Here is a 6,504-nt window from a genome sequence, read left to right as displayed (position 1 = left end):
GCTAGCACGGCATATGCCTCCCTCTCCATGGCTGCTTTCCGGCCGCTTTTCCTAGCTAGCTCATCCCCTCCAACCACCACCAATACATGCAGTGTAGTGCATAATAATCGTAGGATGTTGATGTCTTTTGGCCAGTGATGGAAGTAGCTAGTGCTGCTGAGATGGCCGCCCATTCGAATGGAAATAAAGAAAAGCACTGAAGCCTTGTTTACTTCTCAGAAAATTTTGCAAAATTTTTCACATTCTCCGTCACATCGAATCTTTAGACGCATGCATGGAGTATTAAATATAGGTGAAAATAAAAACTAATTGTACAGTTTGATCGAAATTGACGAGACGAATCTTTTGAGTCTAGTTAGTCCATGATTAGACAATATTTGTCAAATACAAACGAAAGTGCTACAGTGTCCATTTTCTAAAATTTTTTGGAACTAAACAAGGCCTGAATTCTTGTGTGCCGTGATGCATCCTACTACTACATGCTGATGATGTGCAACGCTAGCCGGTAGCCAAGCCACACCATTGGTACTGTGTGCTGGCTACGGGCTACCCCATCAGTTGTTGGTGCCGTGTATTTGCTTCTGAACAAATAGGAATTCAATCCCAAGCAGGATAGTAGTCACACATCATACCAGCATATATATCTTAATTAACATTGAGTAAGACTTGTTATGAGAGAGTGAAGGGTCATATGTGTAGGCACTCGGTGTGACAATAATGACATACGTACCAGCCGGTAGACATATAGTAGTATGTAATTCCCTTTCCGCCAATATTTCCCTTTTAAGATCTTGAGGTGTGTCATAAGTGGTTTCAACAAGAAAAATAGCATCATCATTTTAAAAGCTCTTTATCATGAATTAGCACCCCCGGCCCTGTAATGTATTTTCAGTGTAGCATCACTAAAGGTCTGTTTGAATGAGCTAGCATTAGTTATTAGTTGGGCTAAAAATTAGCTCGATTTAGTAAAGATTAGCTAGCTAGCTAGTTGGCTATATCCAAACATGTCCTAATTTGAAAAGTAAAATTTTTAGTAATATATATACTTTTAGGATAGTAGTATGGAATTAGTAAGCGTGTCTTTCGAATTAGATATTCGAAGGGGATTGGAATCAGCATCCAGGGCAACACAAAGGACCACAAGGTTTTCCAATATTGGGGGCGCGAAAACTATTATTAGACAAGACACCAATTCCCAAGTCCCTGTCAGATTAACATTTCCGAACAGGAAACGGGCTTGGGCAGTTAGCACACATTCATGGCGTGAGTGGAACTATCCACCTTCCATGATGACGTGCGCAATCTCGAAAGAATAGGGGAAGATAGGTACACAGTGCCCTTTTATGAAACATTGCAGCAGATCACTATCATGCACATCCTATAGTATATATGTTTTTTTTAATAAGTTGTAGCACAGAGGGCTTAATTTACTCTTGTGTTCATGCCATATGCTTCTGCTTATACCGTCATCGACCCAGTTTTCTCGAGTTGACACGTGTTAAAGGTAATGCTTCTTAAAGGTTAGATAATGGAATAAAAATGGCTGCCATCCTTGGATAACATAGAAAAATATCATCTGAATAATTAAGTGGTGAGCGACGCTAGTTAACATTCGGCCTTTTCATCTGAATTGAAAGGCAGTAGAAGCCTGGGAGATGGGGCTAAAACCTATACGACTATATGAAATGACACAAAGCTGGATAAAAATCCAGCATATGTCATGGACGGTGCATCGCTACTTTTTGTTCTTACGCGTACAGCGTACGTACAAAATGCACTTGATTGTTAGGCACCGGCGGCGTTTAGGCCTTGTTTAGTTCCCACTAAAATGCAAAAAGTTTTCAAGATTCCCCGTTACATCGAATCTTGCGCCACATGCATGGAGTATTAAATATAGACGAAAATAAAAACTAATTACACAGTTTGCCTGTAAATCGCGAGATGAATCTTTTGATCCTAGTTAGTCCATAATTGAACAATGTTTGTCAAATAAAAATGAAAATGCTACAGTACGGAAATCCAAAATTTATTCGAAACTAAACAAGGCCTTAAAAAAAAGACAACTTTAGGTCTGATCAATTAAAGCCAAGCTGTCATAAATCTATCTAAATTTTATAGAAAATGATATTAACATTCATGACCCTAATTTGATATACTACAAAAATATGTTTGACGAATCTAATAATCTATTTAGTTTATTGTCCTTGACCGAAGTCTTAGACATCGCAGTGTACATGATGAATGTTGTTAGTGCGAGAGTGGAGATGTTGTTTTCAATATGGAATACCGTGTCTGCTCTATTTTACAGAAAACTATTTATATTGGCCAAGTTTTTTTTTAAACCATACGGCATAACTTTATTCATTCAAGATACAAGATAGTTACATCGTTCATAAAAGAACTTAGAATAAAGTTAGGGGGCTCATCGACCCGAGCCACCTGATTCGCCTCCCTGCTGCAGTGTTCAATCGATATATCCTAGAAACCACTCCATATAATGTTGCAGTCATCATATATAGCAGCTGCCGAATTTGCCGAGAAACCTCCATCCTTCATAATTTGTACCACTTCCATACAATCTGATTGGATTAATTAATCGGTTGCATCCTATATGCTGCGCTAACATCAATCCCTCTTTCAGCGCATAAGCCTCCGCCAACGGTGCATCAACAAGATGTGGCACAAAGCTATGGGCTGCTGCTAAAACACCACCCGAGCAATCTCTTATAATAGAACCAACACTACCACAACCACCATTTTCATCAAAACCAGCATCAACGTTCACCATGACTTTACCCTCTGGAGGTTTCTTCCATCCCTTCCTTAATATTGAGCTTTTCTTTGTCGCCAGTTTATAGTTCTTGGTTAGTGCCGCAATGGCCATAGCAGATCTAGATGGTCGCTGAACAGATTCTCCATGTACCAATTGTCGACGCTCCCACCATATATACCAGGCGGCTGTGATGACTAACTCTGCAAATCCCACCTCAAGGTTCTGTACTTGATCATCCTTTGTGAGAATTTCCTCAAGAATTACTAAACCCGATCTGTCAGTCATAATTAGGCGTTGTATTTTCTCTTCAATTCCCAAAGAACGCCACACTTGTCTCGCTCGTTCACATGTAAAAATCATGTGTTTAATATCTTCAGCTCCAGCCTGACAAACTGGGCAGCCACCTGAATCACCAATATGCCGATTTGCTAGGATGGCACGGCATGGTAGGAAGCCTTTGATTGCCCGCCACCCAAAGATCTTAATCTTTGCAGGTTCCATAAGCACCTCCAAAGCCGATTCCTTGATGCAGTACTGGCTGGCATTTGGATGCTTCTCGCTCCAAATTTGTATTCCCATTGACAGTGATATGCTTTGATCCTAAGGCTAGATCTTAAGCATATTCCTAGTATTGTAGGGGTATTTTAGTTATTTTAGCCAAAATCCGTATAAGGATACAATCAGACTTGATTTCTTGAGCTACTGGGCATTTCACGTCAATAGCGCTGCTCAAGGTTGTCATAAAACCCTTTGAAGGCCTGAAGTTGCCTTCACGCTAATCCTTTTGGAGACGACCGACGTCGTGTCCTTGGTTCCCCCTTTCGGAACTTCTCCAAAGTTTACTTTGCAGGGCAATAAGGTGGCATTTCGGAACTTGATTCTCCTGGAGATTGAAATCACCTTTTGGATACTTGTAAGAATCGATATTTTAGCTTACATCGATGGTTAAATCACGGTTGAGCGATGTTGCCATAGGAGGTCTCATATGAAATATGAGTCCCAACAAATATAATAAATATTAATATCTTTTTATATAAATTTAGTTGAACTTTAGATCGTTCAGTATAATCTAGCACCGTTTAGAACACATGTTTTGTGGATAGAGCCACACTTTAGAATGCATGTTTTCTCGATGGAGACATGGAGCCATGGATGGAGTATATACATTCCATCAAATAAGGACGGCTATGCCTGATGAGATTGGACAATTACTGGTTTATACATTGGCATTTACCATCAGTCAATACTGGAAGACAAGTATACTACTTTAATGAGCTGATGTCGAGAGGACTTTGGAGCTCAGAGCTGAATTGGGCTTGTGTTTGTCTAGTGTGATTTTGGTAAAGTTCATGTACCGTCGTAGTACACTCTGGGCTGCTGCCTGCTAGTATTTGTCGCGAAAAAGACCAACATCTTTTACAACATCAAATCGACGGATTTGTATCGCCAGGAGAACAGCAGCGTAGACGTCCAAGACTCCCAAGGCATGTCGCGATGAATTTAGGCTTGTGCCGATAACTATTTTGCGATTTTTGCTTTTCAATTTTCAAATATATTTGTTCAAAATAAATAATTTCATAAAACCACCACACGACAGAAAAGCAAATTAGCGATGACTCAAGTTGTACTTTAGTGATGGGGAGGTGAAACATCTGTGATGGCCAACCTATGTGTTAGGCCTGGTTTAGTTTTAAAAAAAATTCAAAATTCTCCGTCACATTAAATCTTTAGACGCATACATAAAACATTAAATATAAATGAAAACAAAAATAATTGCATAGTTTGTCTATATTTGCGAGACAAATCTTTTAAATCTAATTAGTCTATGATTAGACAATAATTATTAAATACAAACGAAAGTGCTACAGTAACCAAAGCTAAAAATTTTTGCGAACTAAACAAGGTCTAACTATGATACTTTTAAGTCAAGAACTAACAAAATATACACACACAGATTCTTCCTCTCAATGAGGAGTTTTACCCAGGCCTTGTTTAGTTCCGAAAAGTGAAAAGTTTTTGATACTGTAGCATTTTATTTGTTTGTGACAAATATTAACTAATTATGGACTAACTAGGATCAAAAATTCGTCTCGTGATTTACAGCTAAACTGTATAATTAGTTTTTGTTTTCGTTTATATTTAATATTTCATGCATGTGCCACAAGATTCGATGTGACAGAGAATCTTGAAAACTTTTTGGTTTTCAGGGTGAACTAAACAAGGCCCCAGTTGGTCTTGGCGTACATCACTGCTCCCGCACCCTCCTCCACAGTCCACACCCATGTGTTTTGCTTGGACTCGGACCATGAATAATACTCAATTCATTCCAAATTGTAAGTCGTTTGATTTTTTTAATATCAAGTTTGACCACTCGTCTTATTCAAAGTTTTGTACAAAATATCACTTTTTTTTTGTTGTGTATTGGTTTATTAATAAAAGTTCTTCAAGAATGACTTAAAATTTGACCATATTTACACAAAATTTTTAAATAAGACGAGTGGTCAAACTTGAGGTACTTATAATTTGGGATGGATGGAGAACGTTCGTTTTGTCCACTAATAACGTTGTAAACTTTGAAACCTTACCGTCGAACATGTATATATATGCATGCAGCACTGTGCAGTGTATCATGCCGCCAAATAGCCCTCTCGAGGACCGGGCTATATATAGAAGATGCGTATTAGTCTCACGTCGCAATAATAACACTTTCCTAGCACGGAGGTAGGCTAACGTAGAGGCGGCAGCCAGTTTCTGTGGTCCGAAAACATGAAACAAACAGTGCGGTACGAGTAAAAAAATACACAGAACAACTCTGATTCTCCAAAAACCGCGATGGCTATTCTGATGCCGACAGACCAATCAAGGAGGCCAGCACACATCTGGATATACCCTAGCTTAAACAACGCAAGTCACTATTGCACTTGCACCCCAGCCCAAACAGAGATGGTACTAGCACAGGATCGGCAGGGCAAAGCACGAGAGGCCTCACGACGAACGAACGAGGAACCCCAAAGGCCCCCAGTCGTTGTAACTGCCCTGCGGCCTCGTCACGCGTCTCGCCTGCTGGTGGCCGATCGATCGACGGATCATCGGCGGCGATGATGCCCGGCGCTTTTCCGCTCCACCGTCGCCTGATTGCACGATTATGGAAGGGGAGGAGGAGGAGGATTGGGGCGTGTGATTTCTGGACCCAGCCTGCTTGCATTGCTCCATGCAGATCATGCAATGGAGTGGAGTGATTCCGCCAGTTATGGCCGCGAGCGTCAGTCGCGCTTTTCGCAGCTCGATCTCGGGGACACATGGTTCGCGCAGGAATCTCGAAAGGGCGGGCAGTGAGGGGTCGCCACCAAAGAGCCTCTGCGTCGTCCATGTTAGCTAGCACTTGCAGCGGATTTTGCTCAAGGCGTGGCGTGGGCGAGAGGCTCCTAGCTGTGCTGTAAATAATCGAGCCCTTCGTCCTAGCTTCCATCCCAGAGCTCTGCACATTTCCTGTCGCGTATTATCATTCTAGTCTATACAGCAATGATAAAAGGCGCACATATATATATATCTCTATCTTTGCTTTTTCTCCCTCATTTCTCCGTGTCTCCATTTTCCATTAATTCTGGCACCTCAATGACTTGTAGCTAACGCCGCTCACCGACGAAGAAGCTTCCTAGTTCCTACACTCCTCGTATTTGTACTTCCTAGTTCCCACTCGCTCTACAGCCTACCCTGCCTATCTTCGCATA

Source organism: Sorghum bicolor, chromosome 9 (genome assembly GCF_000003195.3).
Source record: "Sorghum bicolor cultivar BTx623 chromosome 9, Sorghum_bicolor_NCBIv3, whole genome shotgun sequence".
NCBI classification, from domain to species: Eukaryota; Viridiplantae; Streptophyta; class Magnoliopsida; order Poales; family Poaceae; genus Sorghum; species Sorghum bicolor.
Note: the sequence above shows the minus strand (reverse complement) of the source record.